Below are 26,049 nucleotides of genomic sequence, written 5' to 3'. Positions count from 1 at the left end.
TTTTTGTAGCCACAGGGCTGATGTTGCTGAAAATCAAACAAAAAATTTAATGGTGCAAGTTACTGAATTAAAATGGCAGTTGAATTCACAGTCATGCCAAGCTTCTCATGTGAAAATTTGGGCACTAATCAGGAAAAAAGGGGATCCTAAAACTCGAGGTGAGGACATCTTGTCGGACCTAGAGAAACTGACAACATTGACCTCCAGGTCATTCTGAGCCTCCCGTACAAGTGGCAGCAGCTTCCCCTCCACTGTCCACAGAGGCCAGACTTCCTGAGCTGGAAAACCTTATGATGCCTTCACTTAGGGTAGATGCCTTGAAAGGGAATACTGATCCTTCTCAGAACCCACCACAACAAGCCCCTGCTCCCTCTAGACTTAACTAGATTTAACTGAGTCAAATCTCAGCATGGCCCAAGGAGACAGGTGCTCACTATGACCCAGAAGGAAATGGCTGACACACCAGAAGAGCTGAACGCCCTGGCTAATATGTCAGCAGAATCCTAGGGAACATGTGTGTGCAAATGGATTCTGTGGGTTTATACCAAGGAGGGCAGAAAACACCACCAGCCATTGGACCAAATTCATTGACAGGAGTGCACTTACCAGAGAGTCTCAATTTAGTGTATTAGTTGTGCAGCTGGATGTGGCTTTAACAGCTTCCTAGGTTGGTTGACTGAAATCTGGAAATGATGGTGACCTGCATTTAGTGAGGCCGGAATGCTGGAGCTTCCCTGGCATGACACAGAGGAGGGGCTCTAAAGACTATGGGAAATATGCCTGCTGGGCCGGGTGTATCACAGGCAACCTTCAACTCTCCCAGCGGCATGCCTCAAGAAGACCCAGAAGGCCCCTCTTCAGGAGGGCACTGAGAAATGCATTAATGAGGGGAGCATCCGCATCCCCGAAAAGATCTGTGGTTGCTCTTTTTCCAGGCCAGGAAGAGCTGTAGGGGACACCACTATTGAGACAGGCTCCCTCATTTCACTGTGGTTGTTGGGGGGTCCCAGAATAGCAGAGGACCAAGTGGCATCACTTCATTGCCAAAGAGAAGGTGAGCGTGCCACGGGAGCAACAGGGAATGGCAGGAATCCGAATTCTTTGGCTCGCAGAGATCTTAGCAGTAACTAACGGATCACGTTGTCCCTCGGAGGGAAAGACCAGTCAGTCTACTATGATATCATAGGAAATCATAGGAAAAGTCCTAAGTGTGGTAGCAAGTAACATGACTCAGTCATCAAATGGAGACTCACGGCCCTTTACCCAGTTTTCAGAACTAAGGCAGTTTGCAGACCTACAGGCCCTTGATTGAAGGGAAAGCCAGGTCCCCTTGAAAAGGACACTGTACTATTGCCAAAAGGATACATTGTAAATCTTTCTTTATGCCTTCTCAAAGGGACCTGTTGCCACATACTGGAACAACTGCAATTTGGGAGAAAAGTACATACTCATACTTTTCAGGAGTTAGTAGATATTCCAAGAGGTAAAGAACCCAGGGCAGCTGAGGTCAAGGAAGATGTGGAATGGGTGGTGGAAGAAGAAAGTCACAGATATGAACTACAACTTCATGATCAATTATATAAACGAGGACCGGAGGGGGTTTGTGTATGGTCTCTATGTGTGTTATACGAATGAGTTTTATTTTATCTTTACTAATCATTCTCTACTTCTTTCTCCTACTTCACGTTTTAAATTTTTATATATGAGTTATTGGAAGTTAACTTTACAATTTAGGCTTTAGGGAACAGAATATTCAGTGAGATCTTGACTGAATTTGAAGAGCAATTGATACAGCCTGTGCTGAGTACAATGACTGCATCTGCTCATTTCGAACAAGTGAGAACCTCTTCACTTGCTAGAAGCATGGATGTATCTTGTTAGGTGGAAATACAGAGCCATTCTGTTGTAAGAAAGTTCACATGCATGTAAAGGGTACACATGGGGCTGCACAGGCAAAGGGATAGACTGTGCCAGATAGAAATTTATTGCCTCTCAGCTCCAAAAAATGCCATTCAATACATGCTGTATGATAAGGGATGCAAACTTTTAAAGATTTTCTCCTTTAAAGTGGACACAGTGCTAAGTTTTTCCAACAGAGGATGTTGGAGGGTCATTGCAGGAGGAAGAGGCTTCCTGCAGTTTCCAGGAGGGGCCCACGAGAGGGCCAGTGGTGTGGGTATGAGGACATGCCATGGAGTTCCCCCTCCCAGCCACAGGCCCCAGGACTCACTCCCTCTGCAACCTTGCAGCCTCAGCCCAGCAGTAATCTGTCTGCAGCCCCCACAACATAAAAACCAAAGCTGTTGCACAGCCTGCCTGTGGCTGGGGGGTTCACATGGATCTGCTCCTTCTGCAACCACACAGCCAGCACACTGTCTTTCTGGGAGCTCTGGAGACTTCTGTCCCACTAGTGCCAGACTCCCATAACACACCCACGTCTCTGGTTGTAGATTGCCTGCCACCTCCCACCTGTACTCCAGAAAGTTGCCCATTGTTTGCCCAGCAACTCCAGATAAGCTTCAGTCTTGCTAAGCCAGCCAACTCCTCTGCTATCCAGTGGGCAAATCACATCTCTTCCAAGGAGGTCTGACTCCTTCCACGTGTGTCCTTGCTGGGAGAAATGGAAGCTGTCTCTTTCAGTTGAGAAGCTGAATCTCAATCCTAGGGTGCCACATGGAGTTCCCTTATGTCTTATAGTCCCTCTTCATTATAGTTAGTAATTCTTATCATCAGCTTCTCTCATTTAGCCTATTGTATGGCTCCTACTTCCTGATTGGACCCAGACTGCTACATCAAGATAGACCACATTCCAGGCCATAAAATCAACCTCAACAAATTTAAAGAATTAAAATCATACAAAGCATGTTCTCTGACCACAACGGAATCAAACTATGAATCAACAACAGAAAGATAACAGGACAGCTTCATATACTTGAAAACGAAATGGCACACAGTTCTAAATAATCCATGGGTCAAAGAGGAAGCCCCCAGGGTAATCAAAAAATACACTGACGTGTGAAAACAAAAACACATCTCAAAATTTGTGGCACATAGCTAAAGCAGTGCTGGGAGGGAAATTTATAGCACTAAATGTTTACATTAGAAAAGAGGGGCATTTCCCACAGTGTGATGATTTCACACTGCATGCCTGTATCAAAACATTTCATGTACCCCACAAATATATACACCTACTATGTACCCACAAAAATGTTTTAAAATAAACTGCTATTAATTGTTTAAAAAGAAAAAGAAAAAGAGGGAGGGCTTCAAATCAAGACTCCAGACTCCCACTTGACTGTTGTAAAAGGAAAGCATAATAAATCCAGAGCAAGCGGAAGAAAGGAGATAATAAAGGTAGGAGAAGAAATAGGTCAAATCAAAACAGAAAAATAATAGAGAAAATCAATGAAAGAAAGAGCTTTTTCTTAGACAAGATTAATAAAATTCACCTTTTTTTTTTGAGACAGAGTCTTGCTCTATTGCCCAGGCTAGAGTGAAGTGGCATGATCTTGGCTCACTGCAACCTCTGCCTCCTGGGTTCAAGAGATTCTCCTGCCTCAACCTCCCGAGTAGCTGGGATTACAGGTGTCTGCCATCATGCCCGGCTAATTTTTGTATTTTTAGTAGAGATAGGGTTTCATCATGTTGGCCAGGCTGGTCTCAAACTCCTGACCTCAACTGATCCTCCTGCCTCAGCTTGCAACATGCTGGGATTACAGGTGCGCACCACCACACCGGGCTAATTTTTGTATTTTTAGTAGAGACAGGATTTCACCACGTTGGCCAGGCTGGTTTCGAACTCCTGGCCTCAAGTGATCCACCCATCTCAGCCTCCCAAAGTGCTGGGATTATAGGCATGAGCCACTGTGCGCAGCCTAAAATTGGTCTTTAGAATCTCTACAAAAACTGACAAAGGTCAAATGAGAGAAGACACAAACTATCAATGTCAGGAAGGAAAATGGGCTATCACTACAGACCCTGCAGACATTAAAATGACCTTAAGGGAATACTGTAAATAACTCAGCTCACGTAAATTTGATGACTTAGATGAAGTGGACCAATTCCTCAAAAAGCACAAACTACCATGATCCACCTAATGGGAAACAGATCATTTGAGTCACATGAGAATCACACTATAACTATTTATCAGATTGAATTTGCAATTTTGAAGCTCCCTACTAAGAAGTCTCCAGGCCCTGATGTGGAGAATTCTAACTTTAAAAGAAGAATTAACACAAATTCGACACAACTTTATCCAGAAAACAGAAAAGGAAATAACACTTCCCAGTTAATTTTAAGCACCTAGGTATTACCCTGCGACCAAACTAGACAAAGACAGCATGAAAAGACAACTACAGACGAATATCCCTCATGAACACAGACTCAAAACCTCTCCCAAAATATCAGCAAATAGAATTCTGTGATAAGAAAAAAATTATACACCTTGAACAAGGATTCCAGGAACGCATTCAGTATAATCCACCATATTAACAGGGTAAAAAGAAAAATCACATAATTATATCAATTGATGTAGAAAACGCTTTTGACAAAATCCAACACCCATTCATAATAAAATCTCGTTGGAAAATAGAAATAGACGGAAATATCTCTTAATGTGATTTAAAGCATCTACAAAACACCAAAGTTTACATTATACTTAACGGTGAAAAACTGAATGTTTTCTCCCTAAGATCAGGAAAAAGAAAGATGTCCACTCTCATCACTCTCATTCAGAAGATGACTGAAAGTTTTAGCCAGTACAATAAAGCAAGAAAGAAATACAAAATACAGGGAAAGGAAAGACTTGCAAGCAGGAAATGAAAAAATAAAACTATCCCTACTTGCAGATGAGATTATTGTCTACATACAAATTCTCAAAGAATCTACAAAAAAAAAAAAAAAAAAAAAACCTCCTCGCACTAATAAGTGAGTGCAGCAAGGACACAGGATACAAGATCAACACACAAAAGTCAATTACATTTCTATATACTAGCTATGAATGGTTGAAAACCAAAATTAAATGAAAAACGAAATATGTAGTTGTAAATCTAATAAAACATGTACAAGACTTACGCACTGAAAACTACAAAACACTGATGAACTAACTCAAATAAAGTCTAAATAATAAAGAGGCATATTGTGTTCACGCATTGGAAGATTCAACATAGTAAAAATGTCAATTCTCCCTAAATTGATATACAGGTTTAATGCAATTCCTATCAAAACCCTAGTAAGATATTTTTGTGGGCATAGACAAGATTATTCTAAAATTTATATAGAAAGGCAAAAGAACTGGAATAACTCAAACAAGTTTGAAGAAAGATAATAAAGTGTAAAGAATCAGTCTACCTAACTTGATAACTTATTATATAGCCAAAGTAATCAAGACTGTATTGTCAGAATAGACACAGACATGAGTAGAACAAAATAATTTAAAAAAAAACATAAATCAATCTGCACAAATATACCCAACTGATTTTTTTTTCTTTTGAGATGGAGTCTTGCTCTGTCACCCAGGCTGGAGTGCAGTGGCACGATCTCAGCTCAGTGCAACCTCTGCCTCCTGGGTTCAAGCAATTCTCCTGCCTCAGCCAACTGATTTTTTGACAAAGGTTGAAAGCAGTTCTGTAGAGAGAGTGTAGATGTTTCAACAAATGATGCTGAAACAATTGACTTTCGCAGGCAAAAGAAAAAAGAAAAAAAAAACCTTGACCTAAACCTCACATCTTACTTATATAGAAATTAACTCAAAATATTTAAAACAGTCTTAAATGTGAAATATAAAACTGTAAAAGCTTAGGGGGAAAAAAACACAAGAGAAAATCTTTAGGACTTCTAAAGTGGGAAGGAGTTCCCAGACTTGAAACAAAAAGTATGAGCCATAAAAGGAAAATATAATAAAATGGACCTCATCAAAGTTAATTTTTTTTTTTTGCTCTGTGCAAACCCCTGCTTATAATAAGAGAATAAAAAACTAGCTACAGATCTGGAGAAAGTATTCACAAACAACATATCTGACAAGGGACTTATATTTAAAATCTATACAGAACTATGAAAATTTAACAGTTTAAAAAAAACCAACAACAATCCAATTAGAAAGTGTGCAAACACATGAAGCAAGTTATCACCAAAAAAGGTATACAGCCAGCAGATAAGCACACGAAAAGGTGTTCAACATCTTTAGCCACCTGGGAAATATAAATTAAAGCCACAATAAAATATCACTTCACACCTGTCAGAATGGCCAGAATAAAAAATAGTGAAACAGCAAATGCTGGGGAGGATCTGGAAACACTGCCCACATTGCCAGGATCCATTTCGGTGTGGATGTGAAGTGGCACAGCCATTCTGGAAAAAAGGGTGGCCATTTCTTAACAAATCAAACATGGGACTATTATTCAACCCAGCAACTGCACTCCTGGGCATTTATTTCAAAATGAAAACTTATGTTCACACAAAAGCTTGTACATGAATGTTTCTAAAGCTTTATTTGTAATAGTCAAAAATTGGCATCAGCCCAGATGCCCTTCAATGATGAATATTTAAACCAACTGTGGTACATCCATATCACAGAACACTACTGAGCAATAAAAAGAAGCACACCGTTGACACATGAAACATTTGGATGAATCTCTAGAGAATTATGCTGAATGAAAAAAGTCAGTCCCCAAAGGCTACACACCACACTGAATGATTCCATTCATATAACATTCTTGAAATGACAAATTATAAAACTGGAGGACAGACTAGTGATTGTTTCGGGTTAAGGGGTCGGGGGGAGAGAGAGAGGGGGAGAGCAGGAGGGATTTGGGGTGTCCACGACGAATCCTTGCGGTGACAGAAATGTTCTGTATCTTGACTATATCACTGTCAATATTTTGATTGTGATTTGCAAGATGTTGCTATTGGAGGAAACTGGGTAAAAAACACATGGGATCTCTCTGTATTTTTTTCTTACAACTGCAGGTGAATCTGCAATGTTCTCAAAACAAAGAGGCTAATTTATGAAAGTAATAAATACATAAATAGAATCAAAACAGGAACAACCTTCCCAGTGTGTGAGTCAATGTTATTTACTGCAGCATCCATAGTGTATCTAGAACCGACCCTAGCCACGAGTACCACAGCCTACCCTTGGAGAAACACCGACTCTGCACAGACCATTTTCCTTTCATTTTCTTTATATCAACCCACTTTTTCTTATGTATCCTTATATATTCAAAGGAAAATTGACATCACTACCATTTACCATATCTGGAAAAGCTCCAACATTGCTATGAATACAAAGTGATCATAAAGAAACTACAAGGGGCTGGGTGCGGTAGCTCACGCCTGTAATCTCAGCACTTTGGGAGGCCGAGGCAGATAGATCACCTGAGGTCAAGCGTTAGAGACCAGCCTAGCCAAAATGGCGAAACCCCTTCTCTACTAAAAATACAAAAAAATTAGCCAGTTGTGGTGGTGAGCACCTATAATCCCAGCTACTCAGGAGGCTGAGGCAGAAGAATCGCTTTAACCCAGAAGGTAGAGGTTGTAGTGAGCTGATCATGCCACTGCACTCCAACCTGGGTGACAGAGCGAGATTACAGCTCCAAAAAAGAAAAAAAGAAGGGAAAAAAAGGAACTACAAGGAAAGCAATGAAAACATACAAAGATCTCTCACTTGGTAACAAGCCAGTACTGAGAACAAGCTTCCTACCTATGCCCCAAAGTCGCTCTGCAGAAATCCCTGAGTGTCACCTTCCAGCATAACTCAGCCGTCCCTGCCATGCCACACCCAGACAGGCAGCATGGTGGGTAAAGTTCCCAGACCCTGGAGATAAGACCTGTCTTTGAACCTTTGCTCTGCTACCTATAAACCCTGTAACCTGGAATAAGTCACTTAAACTCTCCATGCTGTGTTTTCCTTATCTGAAAAGTGGGGCTCATGTTCATTTGTTCAAAGGATTGGATAAAACCATAGATGTGATTTGTCCAGACGTGGTAGACTCTCCCTGTGTCTGTTCCTGCCCCACTCCCCTAACCAAACAGCCTACCCTACCTCCCTTTTACAGTCTTGGTTCTCTGCCTACATGATGTTCATGGTCTCTACCAGGAGAAAAGTCTCTCTAGCTGGTAACTCCACGGCGCCTGATAGTGAGCCCATTTCCCCTAGGCAGGTGCTTTTGGGTAATCCTGCTCACATGGCACTCCTCCTTCAGGACCATCCCTCCCCAGCTTCCCAGCGGAAGCACAGCTAAGGAAGTAAATCTCACAGACCCCAACATTGCCACAGAACCTAAGTGTTCCCTCTGATTAATATTAGCCTATGGTCCTAAATACTTGCTCTTAGCTGGGGCAATAAAGCGAGGGTGGTTAAAAGGCATATTATTTTAAACCGGCCCTGACGTTGATTCTGTTTTTCCCAGTCAGCTAATGTTACCATTTTTCTAAGTTGCATCCTGTCCCTCGTTGCATTTTGGTAGATAACATCTCTGGTTTCATTCTTACAGAAAGATTTGCTACGGGAAAGGAGAAACACGTTACCTCTCAGAGCATGGCTTCCATGGCTGATCTGAGATAGCCTCCAGCTCTTTGCTATTTTGGACACTGGGAAGTCAGATATGTGTATAAATACATGGACTATTGGCCCTTGTAAATCTCATTGAAAAATGCTACCCTTGGGTGGCTGATCAGTAGAATTGCTATAAATAGTAGCTCTATCAAATACCTTGATATTTCAATTATATTATATATAAATAAAAAACTTGGCCTAATGAAACATACATATATATATGTATATATATACCACACATACTTGGGCTAATATGTTCTAACCAATTCACACTTTCAGTTTAATTAGGTTCATCATTGGGGAAAAAAACAGTTTATAAAGCAATAAATTTTCTTATAAATGTTTTTCTGTTTAGTAGAACATGGATTGTGGACCTGGTTTCTGACAGCCATTATGAATTGTAGTAAATATTTTGACAAAAGCAACAGCAGTATTAAGCACATGAGAGAATTACTTGAACTGGGTCACACACAGTTTTACGCAGCATTTTCCCTTTAACTGCGTGCTTGAAGATAAATATATCATTAAGAACATAGAGTAAAAGAGTTTTTTTTTAACTGACATTTTATATATGCTTATGTCATGGAGCATGTTACATACCTTTATAAACAGTGGAGTGTTTTCAGCCAATGATGCTCTGATTCAAACACAATGATCTGGTTGCCCAGAGAAGACACCCACAGGTCCAGAAAGGACCATTGGGCTGGCCCCACAGAGAAGAGATGAGCTCAAGAGCCCGTGCTCTCACACTCTGTAGGGAGCTCGCTACTCTTTGCTGAGAGGGGATTTTAGTGTTCTCTCCCAGTTCCTACTCTGCAGGCAGCATCTCAGAGAACAGAGAGATGCTCCCTGAGCCTTAGAAAATAAAATAAAATAAAAGAGGGCAGCCTCCTGCGGCTTGGCCTTTATGTCAAGTCCACGTTTAACTGAGAAAAGCACCATTTCAAGCAACCTGGAAGAGACTCAAGCAGAGATAAAACTTGGTATGGCCCAGAAATAGGAAGTAAATTATTTCCTATACATTACCTAACGTCACGGTAGCAACCCTTAGAAAACAGGAAGAGATAGAAGCAGACAGAAAAAAAAAAAAGAGCCACCGCTCAGCTCTTTAGTAATTGTTACTATTGACCTAACAACCTATAAACAGAGCCTGCTGCCCAGAAATGTAGGTGTGCAAAAAAACATTGCATTAGAGATGAGGTTGTTCTGTGCAGGCAAGTTTAAGAATTAGAGCCTAGGTGGTCGTTTTCCTGGAGATGTGGATGGAACAAGTGTTTGCAGAACCTCCACATGTAACCCCAGAGGTTCCTGAGGGCCCAGAATGAGCATTTCCACTGCAATTGACTATGGTGGGAGGTCCCAGTGAAAGATTTCTGCGATGCTGTCTTTATGTAAAATGGTGATATTTTGTTCAACATGGATTTGTTTGAATTAGGTTTTATTTTTAAGATATGGCACTGATCACTCTATTCAACATAGTACTGGAAATCCTAGCCAGAGCAATCAGGCAAGAGAAAGAAATAAAAGGCATCCAAATAGGAAAAGAGGAAGTCAAGTTATCTCTCTTCACTGATGATATGATTCTATATCTAGAAAACCCTAAAGATGCCACCAAAAGACTCCTAGACCCAATGAATGACTTCAGTAGTTTAAGGATACAAAAATCAATGTACAAAAATCAGTAGCATTTCTATACACCAGTAATGTTCAAGCCGAGAGCCAAATCAAGAACACAATCCCATTTACAATAGCAACACACACACACACACAAACCTAGGAATACATCTAACCAAGGAGGTGAAAGATCTCTACAAGGAGAACTACAAAATACTACTGAAAGAAAACAAACAAATGATAAAACACTCCATGCTCATGGATTGTAAGACTCAATATCATTAAAATGTCCATACTGCTCAAAGCAATTCAACACTATTCCTATCAAATTACCAATGTCATTTTTCACAGAATTAGAAAAAAACTATTCCAGAATTCATATGGAACCAAAAAGGAGCCTGAATAGCCAAAGCAATCCTAAGCAAAAATAACAAAGCCAGAGGCATCACATTATCTGACTTCAAACTATACTACAAGGCTACAATAACCAACACAGCATGGTATTGGTATAAAAATAGACACACAGACCAATGGAACAGAATAGAGAACCCAGAAATAAAGCTGCACACCTAAAACCAACTGATTTTCAACAAAGTCAACAAAAATAAACAGTGAAAGAAAGGACCCCCTATTCAATAAATGGTGCTGGGGAAACTAGCTAACCATATGCAGAAGAATGTTGAATAGAGTGATTAGTGCCACTCTAATTCCAGAACGAAACTGGACTCTTACCTCTCAATATATACAAAAATTAACCCAAAATGAATTAAATACTTAAATGTAAGACTTCAAACTATAAAAATCCTACAAGAAAACCAAGGAAATACTCTTCTGAATGTCAGCCTAGACAAAGAATTTAAGACTAAGTCCTCAAAAGCAAATGCAACAAAAATAAATATTGACAACTGGTACCTAATTAAACCAAAGTGTTTCTATGTAGCAAAAGAAATAATCAACAATGCAAACAGACAACCTATGGAATGGGAGAAACGATTTGCAAACTATGCAGCCAACAGAGGTCTAATATTCAGAATCTATAAGGAACTTAAACAAACAACAACAAAACCATTAAAAAGTGGGCAAAGGTCATGAAGAGACACTTCTCAACAGAAGACATGCAAGCAGCCAACAAGCATATTTTAAAAATGCTCATCATCTCTGATTATCAGAGAAATGCAAATCAAAACCACAATGAGATACCATCTCACAGCAGTCAGAATGGCTATGACTAAAAAGTCAAAAAATAACAGATGTTGGTGAGGTTGCAGAAAAAAAAGGGAACACTCACACATTGTTGGTGGGAATGTAAATTAGTTCAACTCCTGTGGAAAACAGTTTGTATATTTCTTAAAGGACTAAAAGTAGAACTACCATTCGACCCAGCAATCTCATTACTGGGTATCTACCCAAAGGAAGATAAATCATTCTACCAAAAAGACACCTGCACTCGTATGTTTATCACAGCACTATTCACAAATAGCAAAGGCATGGAATCAACCTGGGTGCCTGTCAACGGTAGACTGGATGAAGAAAAAGTGGCATATATACACCACGGAATATACAAAGCCATAAAAATAATAAAATCATGTATCCATGCAGCAACATGTAATCCCATGCCTGTAATCCCAGCACTTTGGGAGGCCAAGGCAGGCGGATCACTTGAGGCCAGGAGTTTGAGACTAGCCTGGCCAACATGGTGAAACCCCATTTCTACTAAAAATACAAAAAATTAGCCGGGTGTGGTGGTGCACACCTGTAGTCCTAGGTACTCAGGAGGCTGAGGCAGGATAATAGCTTGAACCCAGGAGCCAGAGGTTGCAGCAAGCTGAGATCATGCCACTGCACTCCAGCCCGGGCTACAGAGCGGGACTCCATCTCAAAAAAAACAAAAAAAAAAACAAAGACAGTGAGAGTGACTGTAATGTATGGGGTTTCTTTGGGGGTGTTGAAAATGTTCTGGAATTAGATCACAGTGATGGTTGCACAACCTTGTGAATATACTAGAAGCCACTGAATCCGACACTTTAAAAGGGTGAATTGCATGGTATGTGAGTTATATCAATTCAATATAACAAATAAATCCATCACTCCCATTCTAATTTTTCTAAGCACCATGGTACAGATAGACTCTCCAGAGCATGTAACCAATAACCAATGAACTAAGCATGTGGCAACAGTCACCAAAGAAAAAGAAAAATCATTTCCAAAGAATTGTTAACTTGCTTTCTCAGGCCCTTTTTTCTGAAGGAAACAAACAAACACAAAGATATCTCACTCACTTGCCAAAAGCAAGCCTCATTCGGAAAACTGCAGTCTGCATTGACTATTCTTTCAAACAAAACTACCTCATGCAGCTAGAAAAAAAAAAAAAAAAAGCAGCAAAACCAGGAGGAGACATGAGAAATCCTGTGTGTCCGAGGGAGACTCACGGGTAGAAAGAATAACTCTCTCATTGGCCATGCCCCTCTGGTCTTGCACCATCAGACACACATGCCAGTCCAGAAGCTGTGGTCAGGAGGAGCAGGGACACCCTTCGCCTTTGCAGTTCAGTCCCTGGGCCCTTCTCCAGACCCCAAATGTGCAGTCACGTGGCAGGAAGCCCCAGGGAGAGGGCCTGGAGCAGCACTCTGAGTGGAGCCACCTGGTACACTCAGGGCTAAGTGTGTGGCTGGGTCTCAGCAGGAAACTGGGCCTTGGGGAGCCAACGCAGCCTCACAAGCAAGCTGGGGATGAAGGAGCACCTCTGGGGCCTCAGAGGAGTTCGATCAAGAGCGGCCATAAGACAAGCCCCCTGGGCTCCTGCACGGCCCCTCGCCACATCCTTCCTCCCCCCACCATCATGATCCTCTTCTGGGAATTGAACTCATGGCCCCAAGAGTATGTGTCAAATAAATGAATGGGAATAGATGGATATTTCTTGTGTCTATTTTAACCCTCTTATATATACCAAGGAACACAATTTGTGAAGACCCAAGTCCTCCCAAGGTCAGCCATGATGGGTGGTCCTCTCTCCTCTTCCGGAGGCTCCCCAGGGCTGGGCACCTGACAGCCTGTCTTTCGTTCCTGTGGATCTGTCCATTCTCTGGTCTGTGGAGCTTGGTGTCGTGAGCGACTGTAGGAATGTTCGTCTCTGCCTTGGCTGTGCCTGGCCTCACAATGGAACCCAGCATCCAGCACAGGGCCTAGCACAGAGCCAGCCCTCAGTCCACACCTGCTGAATGACAGAGAACTGCGACTCCCTCACTTCCCTGAACTTGCTGGAGAGACCACAAACTTACGCACCAGGTGGAAGCTGATGCCAAAGGCTCCAAAGCACAGTCTATATTCCAATGCAGGTGCTGTCATGCCTTGTCCTGCGGGGGAGGCAGCGGAACCCAGGGCTCCTCTCTGGGGCTCAGCAATGCCCTGCCTCGGGGAGGCACGCACTCCGCTTTCCACTGAAGCTGGTTCCCTCTTGGGGTTTGGTTCCCCTAACATCCACCGCATGCTCTCTCCATTGTCAGAAGAGGTTGATCATCACCAGCCCTGTGCGAGGGAACAGGAAGCTGTACCTGAGGAGCCCCCCTCAGGAAGTAACACTCCTCAGATGTGCGACATTGTGCTGAGGGCCACCGCTCTCATCTCCGTGCATATAGGAAAGTACCTCCCCCTGGAGTGTCATTGGATGAACACCCCATGCAATTATCTGCTTGCACATCCTCAGGGCCACCTCAGCGATGTTTTTATTTAAGGCATGATGCATCCACCCCGTTTTTGATTATCCATGGTAATGGGGGTCAAGGATCAGCTGAATAATTGAAAAGGAAACTTTATTCCCACTGAGAGTTCCTCTCCTCTCCACCTCCTTCCTCCCTTCTGCAGCATCCAAACAGGGAGAGGGGCGCTGTTGGGCCATGGAAGGGGTACTGGGTTGCTAGTCCTTATCTCAGCCCCACCAGGACTTTGTTAGGGATTTGCTTGGTGTTAAGCAAGCCTGAGCTTCTTGGTGGGTCTGTGAAGTAAAGGGCTGTACCACATGTCATCTGTATTTATTTTCATAACACACCTCTTCAAATTGACTTGCTTTTATCATTTAATTTGTCCCAAGCTATAATAATTGATGTGATACTTTTTGTAATATTCATTAAAATAACTCCATAATTATGGCACTTGAAAAAAGTTATATGAAAAATCACCACCCACCCTGGCTTGGATCCTGGAACAGAAAGAGACATCAGTTGACAGACTGGTGACGTGCACATAAGGTCTGGAGTTTAGTTCATAGGAATGTACCCACATGCGTTTCTTAGTCATGACAAATGCCCCATGCACATGTAAGATGCTGCGGGGTGGGGGTTCACTGGCTGAAGGGATGTGGGAATTTCTGTGCTAACTGTGCAGCTTTTCTGTACATCTCAAACGATTCCAAAATAAAAAGTTTATTAAAAAGAAAAAGTCCCTCCTAATGTCAAATAAATGAGGTAAAAAGTTAAAAACCAAACAAAAGTGCCCCCAGGGGGTGCATACCAGCCTTTGGGAAATGGGCTGACTGCAGGTCTGAATGGTCTGATACTTTGAACAAAAGGGATGGCCTGGGTTTGGGTTGATCTCTCCAGCCCAAACTCCTCCAGGGAAGGCTAAGTGAGAAAGAGAAAACAGACAATCCACGTCACCATCACCTGTGGTTCAGTGGGCACAGAGTGGGCAGAACTTTGCCAAGACAATGTCCTCCTGACCCACAAACAAGTTCCCTGCATCCTGTCCTCCCCTCACCTCTGCTGACCTGTTGCCTCATCCCCTCTCCCTGTGCAGCACAGACTGTTTGGAAATAAATGCCCCCTGGACCCTTTCTGGAAATGCTCCCGTCACATTGACGGAGATGGCTCCATCAAGCTGGCTTCCTGCGCACGCCAGGCTGTGACTGTGGGGTCCTGGGGGAAAGGCACACAGCCTCTCAGTGCCCAATGCTCCCCCAGAGTAATCGCCTTCTGCAGCTCCCTGTCGCCACGGGCCAGTCTCACTGCATCCCAGATAATGAAAGCGCCTGAGGAACAGAAGCAAAGCCAGAGGAGAGCAGGGTGTGGTATATTCCTGCTTAGGAAGATGTGATGTGGCTCCTGAGCACTTGGCTACCGACTTTTAATCATAGAGTGAGAAAATGAAATCATTTCCAGCACCTGAAGTGATTTCTTTGGTGTCACCCACTGTTTTTGTAGATTAATTTTTCAGGACCAGAAAGAAAAAATGTTTATATTTCAGCTACAACAAGAAAAGCTGGTTCCCCCTCCTTGCAGCCCCAGAAGTTTCTTATGTAAGGAGTTTGCTTTCTTATTTGTTTTTTTAAAGGGAAGAGTTTACTGGCCCAGATGGGGAACAAAATGGCAGGGCTGGGACCCTGCCACACCCATCACTTGGGGGGCTGGCTAATCAGTGTCTGTTGGATGTATTTACAAAAACAATATGTTTAAACATTTCAATAAACAGATTTAAACACAGATTTGTATATTAGCCTCTGCCAACTCTTCTCCAAGCCAAGAATCCTTTGTCCTTATGAAACTAAATGATGACTGTTCCTTGAATCCAAGTCCTGGCCTGAGAGACCCTGGCCCTTCCCAGGGTTTGGTTTTCTCTTCCTTTTGGTGGCCTATGATCTTTCACTCTGGTTTTATTTCTCACTGTCTATCCTCTGAGTATGTTCTCACTGTAAGTCCCCTCAAATCCTTTTTGGAAGGTGGCAGGGCTCAAATGATAAGCCACCCAATTTGCCTCCCAAGCCAGAGTTCAGAATCCCATCCACAGCCGGAGGAAAGAGTGAGCCTAGCCTCATTTCCCTCTTCCCTTAGCACACGGATCCGCCCCCACACTTTCAGTAGGACTTGTTTTCATTTTAGTTTTTAATTTTGTTTTCTTCTTTCTCACTCATTTGTGGGAGGTAAAAATTAAAACAATTGAACTCACAGAGATAAGAGGGTAGGGGAGTGGGGGGAAAGTGGGGATGGTTAATGGGTACAAAACTATAGTTAGAATGAATAAGCTAGAATTTGATAGCACAACAGGATGACTACAGTCAACAATAATTTATAGCACATTTAAAAATTAAAAGAGTATAATCAGAATGTTTATAACACAAAGAGATGATAAATGCTTGAGGTGATGGATGCACCATTTACCCTGATGTGGTTATTAAACACTGCATACCTGTATCCAAATATCCCACGTATCCCATAAATATATACACCTACCATGTGCCCATAAAAAGTAAAAAAATAAAATAAAATTTTAAAGAATTGTTTTAAAGTTCTTTCTTCTTTTTAAAAAAATATTCAGTTGAGATGTTTATTCCACCTTTTAAGAATTCTGCCTTTGCAATAACATAGAGGGACCCAGAGGACGTTATTCTCAGTGAAATAAGCCAGGCAGAGAAAGAAAAATACTATCTGATGTCACTTCTATGTGGAATCTAAAACAGTCAAACTTATAGAAGCGGAGAGTCCAGTGGTGATCACCAGGGAGTAAGGGAGGAGAAATGGGGAAGGTGAGGGTCAAAGGGTACAAAGTTTCAGTTATGCGAGATGGCTAAGTTCTGGAGGCCTAGTACACAGCAGAGTGTCTGTTTTGCCTATTTAACATTTTCTTTCTTTTCTATTTATTTATTTATTTATTTATTTTTGAGACAGAGTCTCACCCTGTCGCCCAGGCTGGAGTGCAGTGGTGCAATCTCGGCTTACTGCAATCTCCGCCTCCTGGGTTCAAGCCATTCTCCTGCCTCAGCCTCCCGAGTAGCTGGGTTTACAGGCTCCCACCACCAAGCCTGGCTAATTTTTTTCTATTTTAGTAAAGACAAGGTTTCACCATGTTGGCCAGGCTGGTCTCAGACTCCCGACCTCAGGTGATCCGCTCGCCTCAGCCTCCCTGGGATTACAGGCGGGAGCCATTGCAGTCAGCCCACGTACTTAAAATTTTCTAAGACAGTAGATCATATGTTATGTTTTCTGGCCACAGATAATAATAAAGGAGGCGAGAGGAAACTTTGGGAGGTGAATATGTCTACGGCCTTAATGGTGCTGATGGTCTCACAGGTGCATACTTATCCCTAAAGTCATACAGTGTATGTTAAATACATACAGCTTTTTACGGGACTTGCTTCTAAGCGCTGGGAATTTCAGTCTTCGGCTGAGCATGAGGGGAAGCACACAACTCATCATGTACCCTTTAGGTGGACCCTACTCCTTCCTCTCTAGTCTTCGGTTGAGCATGAGGGGAAGCACACAACTCATCATGTACCCTTTAGGTGGACCCTACTCCTTCCTCTCTAGTCTTCGGTTGAGCATGAGGGGAAGCACACAACTCATCATGTACCCTTTAGGTGGACCCTACTCCTTCCTCTCTAGTCTTCGGTTGAGCATGAGGGGAAGCACACAACTCATCATGTACCCTTTAGGTGGACCCTACTCCTTCCTCTCTAGTCTTCGGTTGAGCATGAGGGGAAGCACACAACTCATCATGTACCCTTTAGGTGGACCCTACTCCTTCCTCTCTAGTCTTCGGTTGAGCATGAGGGGAAGCACACAACTCATCATGTACCCTTTAGGTGGACCCTACTCCTTCCTCTCTAGTCTTCGGTTGAGCATGAGGGGAAGCACACAACTCATCATGTACCCTTTAGGTGGACCCTACTCCTTCCTCTCTAGTCTTCGGTTGAGCATGAGGGGAAGCACACAACTCATCATGTACCCTTTAGGTGGACCCTACTACTTCCTCTCTAGTCTTCGGCTGAGCATGAGGGGAAGCACACAACTCATCATGTACCCTTTAGGTGGACCCTACTCCTTCCTCTCTAGTCTTCGGTTGAGCATGAGGGGAAGCACACAACTCATCATGTACCCTTTAGGTGGACCCTACTCCTTCCTCTCTAGTCTTCGGTTGAGCATGAGGGGAAGCACACAACTCATCATGACCCTTTAGGTGGACCCTACTCCTTCCTCTCTAGTCTTCAGTTGAGCATGAGGGGAAGCACACAACTCATCATGTACCTTTGGGTGGACCCTACTCCTTCCTCTCTAGGAGGGGCTTTCTGGCACATGTCTCAAGGCCAGACTCTGAAGATGAAGTCTTCCCAGCGGAGGAGAATTGTTCCTTTCACTCAGGGTCTCCAACCCATCTCTTACCATTCCCAAAGGAGGGGAGACTTTTGGAATTTTAGAGCCAACAGTGCTTCAGGGATTATCTAATGCAGCCACATCACAATACGGTGCCCCTTCTCTCCTTCCTACACTCAGGGTGGACAGTGCGTCCTGGCCCCAGCACTCCTCCCTGCTGCGCTGGGCAGCGGAAGCCAGCTTTACCTGGACTTCCAAGGCAATCATTCCCAGTAAGATTTAGCACCTGAGCTAAAACCAATTTGCTACGCCCTCATTCTAAAGATCACAGAGCAAGAAAAGTTGACCAGCTAATGAGCAAGATGGGAACAAACCCACCTCTCACCAGAGCCCAGCCAGTCACCCAAAACACCAAATCCCAGCTGCTCCCATTCACATCAGGGTGCTCTAGGCATGTATGTGCAGACAGAGACGCAGCTGCACGCAGACAAAAATATTAGTGCATTCATGTGCCCAGCCTTGCCTGCTTTCCTGCCTGCTAACAAGTGTTCTGGCTTTGTCCAATCTCTTCCTTCCCTTCCTCCTACTTCTGAGAGGTTTTGCCTTTACTAGACTGTTCTATAATCTTTTGTATGAGGTATAATCAAGATAATTGGGAAACAATGACAAAAGCCAAACAGGCAGATTGTAATGAAAAAAAGCTATGAAAGAGGAAGACATTATCCCTCCCAGGTGTCAGGGAAACTGTATTCAAGTTACTTGTCCAGCAAATACTGACTGACTCCCCAGCACATCCCAAGTTTCATTCACGGCTGTAAGATCAGGGGAGAATAAGAAAGCGGCCCCCTTGCCGTCATGGGACTGACATTTCAGTGTGAGAGACGGGTATAAATAGGAAAATACATACATGAGTGAAGTGATTTTAGAGAAAATCGCAATGAAGGAAAAGGAATAGAGTGGTATGATGATGAGTCACAGGGGAGGGGTAGGAGGCCGTCTATGAAGACAGACCTGGGAGATAAGAAAGATTCAGCCCCAGGCACATCTGAGGGCAAAGGGCAAAAGACGGTGCGGTGAGTGCCAAGGCGCTAAATGGGCACTCTTCCCTGCGATGCAGAAACCAGCAGAAGGCTCATGAGTTGTCAGGGTCCCCACAAAGTGGGCAGAGCGAGGAGAGAAGCCAGGCAGCATGCCGGGGACAGATGACACAGAGCTTAGGCCACAGGAGAAGTTTTGTTCCAAGTGGCATAGGACTTGTCTCCGAGAGAAAGTCATTAAGAGAAGCAGCAAGGGCAATGCAAAAGGAGGAACTTCTCATGGAGTCTGAAGAAGAGGGACACTGGAGTTGCTGCAGGATGGGAGGAAAGTGGAAGGAAAAGGAGGTACCAATCACAGGGGATTGGGGTAGAGACCGCTTCGGCTTCACAGGGTTCGAGCAGAGAGCTTGAGTTATGGTGCTTTCTGCTTACTGCTCTGGGACTGCACCACCTGGGTCCTATCCCAACACGGTTATGTGTACCTTCTACGTGGGTTACTAACACGTGTGAATGAGCATGTGTGCATTCTTGGAGAAGCACTTAGTCTCTGCATGTATGTCTTTCCCCAATCCTACATGGGAAAACCAAATCTGGCTCTCCCAACCCACTGCGAGAAGTGATCTCCCCACTGCCAAACCTCGGCAGCAGGGTCCCTGTGACACTTTTAGGTGAATCTTGGCTCGTCTCACATTGTAGTGGATTTAGCTTAGCTCTCTGGACTCTAAGATCTTCAAAAGTGAGAGCTTCACTTTTTTTATGACTAGCTCTTTCTAGCATCCTCTGTGAAGCATGACCAACCCACCAGGCTGCAGGAGTCTCCACCACCTCTAGGGTCCTGTGCCACCATAGTCACTCCTCACCACCTGAACAGGACAGTGCCCTGTAATGACTGGTTTATACGTCAGGCTTTCTCATCAGACCATGTGCTCCTTGAAGGAGTAGATGAAAATTTCTCTTTCTTAGCCCAGCTCCAAGTAGGTACTTGGTAAGCAATTGTCCAATGGAATCTCTCAGCTATTTTGGGAGAGCAAAAATTGCTTGTGGCTTTTTCAAAGAGTTTGCTACAGTACAAAGTAGCAGGACAGTAATTCCCTCTCCAAGACTATGCTGGCCAAAGCCTCCTCCTGCCCTGTCCTTGACCTCCTGGAGTTCAGCTTGATGGGGTCACCAGCCCCCAACCACATTTGCCCTTCATAGGGTGTGCTGGTGAGCCCCCGGAACCATTGAACATGTCCGTCCAGCCTTCCAATCAGCTCTTGGCAGCGGGGCACCCAGGCTGCCAGGGCAGCTTCCAGCACGAATAAGCGCTTGGCCCTGTGTGCCTTGGCACTCACTCCCTCAATGAGGCAATCCACTGCTCCTGCCAAGCCTTCCGCTCCCAGGGGGAGGCTGTCCCAGGAAGATGCGCCCAGCCCAGGGAGGAGGGACAAACAGAAATCGGGCCCTGACCTTCTCAAAAGTCAGGCAAGGGGTCTGGAGCAGGCTTAAGATCTTGTTGACTCCTTCCTGTTCTCTCCGGGTCCAGTTCCACAGGATTTGGCTCTGTTGGGAAGAACACAGAGCATGCGGGCTGGGGGCCAATGCACGTGTGCTCGGCAGCAAGGGTGGTGGGAAAATCAGGTGGGTGCTGAGCTCAGGAACAGGGACTGTATGAGACACTGCTCAGGTGGGAAAGAGTGAGTTGTTGAGTCTGTTGGACTGAGGATGGTGGCGATGGCAAAGTGGGATTTTGGTCAAGTTGTACAGTCCACAGCTGGCCAAAGTCCAGTTTCCTCCCTTCACCTTCACCCCTGCTACATGCAAAGCCTTCTCCACCACCAGCAGAGGGATCTTTTTTAAACACAGAAGTCCACCCACACATCCCCACTCTAGCTAAAACCTTGTAGTAGCCTCGTCACTCTTGGAACAAAGTAATGTCCTCCACCTAGCAGGGCCCATGTAGGCCAGCCTCTGCCCACCTCCTCAGCCACTTCCCAAGCCCCACTTCTGGTTGCCTGCAGCACAGCCACATACTGGCCTTTTGGCTCCTTGGATGCTGGCCCATGTCAGGGGCCCCAAGGGAGCTGTACTCAAGGCCTGAAGTGCTCTTTCCATTCCCTACTGCCTCCTACTCAAGCTTCACTTATGCCCTCAGGGAAGCCTCGGGCACCTGCTCCCTGAGCAGCTCAGATTCCCCAGAGCTCATCACAGCTGCAATTAAAAAATTAAATGTATCATTACTTGCTTAACGTCGCAATCCCCATAAGAGCAGGGACTTTGTACCCTATTCGCCAGCTCCAAGCCCACTGCCCCGGCATGCACGGATGGATGCGTGCACCCTCCAATCAAACCAAAGGCCCCCAGGCTCTCCTCCACACTTTGCTTATGCTGTTCCTCAGCCAGGAATTCCCTTCCTTCTCTTGATCCACAAACCCAAATCCACCTGTCCACCTACTCGCTGCCTCCTCAACCAAGGCCTCTGGAAACCCTCAACAAAGGCCTCTGGAAACCCCCAACCCCCTGTGAGTGGTGATCTCCCCCTCCCGAACCTCAGCAGCAGGGTCCCTGTGACACTTTTAGGTGAATTTATGCCTGTCTTACATTGTACTGGATTTAGCTTAGCTCTCTGGACTCCTAAGATCTTCAAAAGTGAGCGCTGTACTTTTTTTCTCATTACTAGCTCTTTCTAGCACCTAAGCTGGTACCTGGCAAACAGCAATGACTAATAACTATTATGATTGATCAGGCAACAGACTAGTGAAATCTCCAAGCTGGGGTGTGAGGGAGGTGCTGTCATCACAAATATTGCTTAACAGATGAGGAAAGGAGGTTGATAGTGGTGAGGCAGCTCGCCCCAAACCACTCAGCCAGAGACTGGCAAAGACAACCTGTGGCTGAGGCTATATGGCCCCCACACCAGCATGTTCAACCATTCAATCAAGCCCCGCCTTTGGTGTACACCTTCCCCTTGCAGCATCGCTAGACAGAGGGGCTGGGCAGCCACCTCCTATGGGTCTCCCGAAGGTTCAGCGTTCCCTCGTGGAGAACATCTCCAATACATGGGGCTCAGCCGGCACCAGTATTTGAGGCCAACCCTACTAACTCTAAGAGCACAAATACAAAACAATCTTAGCTAAAACTACTACAAATCTCCATAAAGGACTTTTCAAAACAGTGCTCTCTTCAGAAAGTCCACGCCCAGGAGCTGGTGTTGAAAGCCATCCCTCATTCACCTGGCAGCGATTCACCTGACCGGCCTGCAGAACTCAGGTGGAATCTTGGCTCGGTATCTTTTACCTTTGTGGCCAAGTTATTTTACCTTTCTAAGCCTCGAGGTTTTCATCTGTCAAGTCAGGGCAACAAGAGCCCCAGGCACGTGGGAGAATTAAGCACAAGATGCTAGCACAGGGTCAGGTGTATCATAAACACCTGGTCAACGCTCACAGTAGCATCACTGTGGTTAGGATTATTCTCCTCAAAGGTCTGCAGTCCTGTGGCATCTCAGCAGGAGGGTGCCCAGGGAAAGGGCCATTTCCTTCTGTCCAGAGATGGGTGCTGGAGCCTCAGGAAGGGTTATCCCAGGAGAGAGAAGCCATGTGGCTTGCTGGGAATACACAGATCAGGGTGGCAGGTCATGCACGCATCAACACACCCCCTCCAGCCTTAGGCATCCACCTCCATGCTAGCCTCCTGGCATCTTCATCCACACCAGGAAAGTAAGTGTGTGCATGTGTCCCAGCCCACATGTACCGGGAACATGGGCCTCTCCAGAGACCCAGCCGCTATCAGCCCGGTACCCCTGCCCTATCGGAAACCCATGGACGGCTGGAGGCTGTGCTCATGGGTCTCCCATCTGGGCAGGCGGGCCAAGTGTATTTGCATATAATTTGCATGGTTGACACAGCCGTTCCCATCTCTGCAAGGAGAACTTCCAAGCTAACCTGTTATTACTGCTCCTCTGAAGCTGGCACTGCCCGCCCGCCCACAGCCAGCGAGTACTATGCAGAGAGACAGGCCAGGAGCTGACTGAGTGTTTGGGTGCGCCACACCAACCTCCCTGAGCCTCTGTTTCTCTCCTGGACAACAAATCACTACACACCTCCGTTGGGCAGACTCAAGGAGAGCTCCTTGCCCACAAAATGACAGCGTGTGCTGGCGCGGAGTACTGGCCACAGCATAGTGGGCTGTTTGTTATTCTCAGAAGGTCAGGAATTAATCTGGATGGAGAAGTTTGCCTCAACGTTCTTCCCAGATGATGGTTCTGAGTCTCATACGGTGGGTCCCCTATGCTGTGGTTACTGTTCATAGATGATCTATAAAAACACAGGATTGCCTAGTTAAATTTGAATTTCGAAGAAATAATAAATATTTTAGTTTAAGTATATCCTGTGCAGTCTTTGGGACACGCTTATACTAACAAAGTATTCATTGTTCACCTGAAATTCCCATTTTAACGGGGCATCCTGTATTTTATCTGACAACCCTACCTGTGACCCGAGGTCCACTGGTTTCCATTACGACTTATATCCTGTTTTCTCACAGTTTTTACCTAAACTCAAAGGAACACGGTCTCTGTTTCCTAAATGTGCAGCTTCCCAATCTAGGATAGGGAGGGCAGAGGTTGCATGTGAGGAAAATTGAGACTTGCTGAGAGGAGAGAGGGAGGGAAGGAGAGAGAGAGAACATGTGTTTCCTAATTGAGGTAAAAATCTAAAATCTGTTCCTCTTTGGTTTCTGTGAGGAGCCTGGTGGTTACCATTGTGAACGTGAGGCCACGTTTCCTGTGGCAAAGGGTATGTGTGTTTTTATCAACAGAGCCCGTTTCTAGGGCTCCTCTCAGGATGTGAGGCCCGTAGCAGGTCACAGAGGAAAAGGCGGGCCATGGCGGGGCAAAGGGGGCTGGCGCTGGCGTTGGATGGGGGTCCAGCCATTGAGGCTCCCTGGAGAGCCTTAGCCCTGTGTGGGACGACAGCCCCCCTCAGGGCCTCGGCTCAGATTTCCCTGTGCACACCGGCCAGCTGGAACATTCCACAGAAAAAGGCAGTGGAGACTGGGCCTTGCCGGATTCCCTGGGGCCCTCAGGGCAAGTTCCAGCCCCGCCATCCGCACAGTGTCAACATCACAGGGACAAGGCTCAGGCATGAAACGTGTGTTGGGGGCCCTGTGGATGGTGTCTGCTCTCCATACAGGGGCTCTGCAGCCTCTCTCTCCGACAGGCCAAGCCCAGGCTTTTGGCGCTCACTCAGGAGGGAACCCTTTTCCTTCACGATTTTTTTTGGAGGAGGGAGATCTTATTTTATAGTAAGATCAATAGATATATTATGGAGTATAAGGTTAAAGTTTTATATCTTTAAGATACAATGCAAAAAGTAAAATAAAATGTATAAGACTCCGTTTCTTCCTCCATAAAATGGTATTGGGGAAGGCGCCAACCACATGGGGCCATTACAGAGATTAGACAAAGACACATAAGCAAAGCCCTTCTTTGGCACAGCCCCAGGCCACAGTCACATCTTCTTTAATTGGAAGTTTGCCATTGAGACTGGGCCCAAGGATTAACATCCCTTCATCTCGTCTGGCTTATCAGACCTCCACACACAGAAAGAAATTGCAAAGCAGCAAAGGGAGTCTAGGTTTTGAGCACCAGAGGAAGCTGGTTAATCTTCAGTTGATTTTCTGATGGCACCTCTGGTCTGATCTCAAACAGAGGATGGGGTCTGAGAGCCCTTACCTTGTCTGACCCATCAAGATGGGCACCCATCCTATTCATCTGTGGCCACAGACACGGCCAGCCTGGAAGGGATGGAGACCCTCGTTACCAATGGAGACACCATCCCCTGGCTCTGCCCCTCACGGCCTCTGGCCAGGGCTGAACTCGAGTGCCCGCAGCCCAGAACGCTGCAACTGCACCTGCTCTCCAAGGCACAAGATGCTCTGGGGAAGGATGTGGTAAGCTGTGTCCAAGGTGCAGGGGTGTTGTGGTCAGGAGGGCAGAACTCTCACCAGGTATGTGGTTCTGAGGTAGGAGGCTGCAGGACCTCTGAATCTCCTGGCTGGGTGACAGGATGGAATTGAGCCTCAAGACATGAGACCCAGAGTCAGCACCCTGCTTGCTCTCACGCTCTGTTCTAACCCATCTTCAGAACATCAGAAATGTAGCAGTGGTGATGCTTCCCAAGGACTGAACAGGGACTTTGCCACTGGTCCTCAGAGCTCATGTGCACCCCTTGGATATCCCCCCTCAACAGAGAGGCCAGCCCCATTCCATCATGGAAACCCTCCCAGCCTACTCTGATGAGATTGTCCGTGTCCCTGTCTTGGATGGGCCGACCACAAATGACTTAGGACTAAACGAAGACTATGCATTGGCCTTGACCAACGGCACTTAACAATTAGCGTCAATGGCCCCATCAGGCTCTAGGTTAGTAGGCGAATATTCTCAAACATTTCAGAGAGTATAAGGGACGTCTCTTCTAATTAGGGTCCATGATGTAGTCATACTTTCTTATTGATCTAATAATTGGTGCAAATGTACAAAAACAGCTGTCCCAACAGTGTGCTGCCACGTGGCCTTGGGTTTTTCATTCTGGCCTGTAATCCCCCCTTTTACCACCACAGAAAGCAAGGCTTCATGCGTACAATCATGCCTGCATTTCAGCTGCTCTTCAGATTTACAGCCTCGCCTCTGAAATATGAACAGGTTTTTTGGAGATAATTAGTCTCACACACAACTTCAGCCAACATCTGATCAACCCCAGTCATATCATTAGTTCTTGCTAACATATTA

General features: G+C 45.1%; 1 protein-coding gene across 2 annotated transcripts in view; it reads right to left on the bottom strand.

The window, feature by feature from the left end:
• The window catches only part of ZNF831 (zinc finger protein 831), a 135,723-nt gene that overhangs the window by 85,779 nt on the left and 23,895 nt on the right, over positions 1-26,049 (bottom strand). The window contains exon 3 of one of the 2 annotated variants that reach the window (XM_054674870.2): positions 9,155-13,693. The exons of the other annotated variant lie outside the window; for it this stretch is intronic. The gene's annotated coding sequence lies outside the window, so the exon portion shown is untranslated. The remainder of the gene's footprint in view (positions 1-9,154; positions 13,694-26,049) is intronic. 2 annotated transcript variants of the gene reach the window in all.

This window comes from Pan troglodytes, chromosome 21 (genome assembly GCF_028858775.2).
Source record: "Pan troglodytes isolate AG18354 chromosome 21, NHGRI_mPanTro3-v2.0_pri, whole genome shotgun sequence".
NCBI classification, from domain to species: Eukaryota; Metazoa; Chordata; class Mammalia; order Primates; family Hominidae; genus Pan; species Pan troglodytes.
Note: the sequence above shows the minus strand (reverse complement) of the source record. Positions and strands in the feature narration are given on the sequence as shown.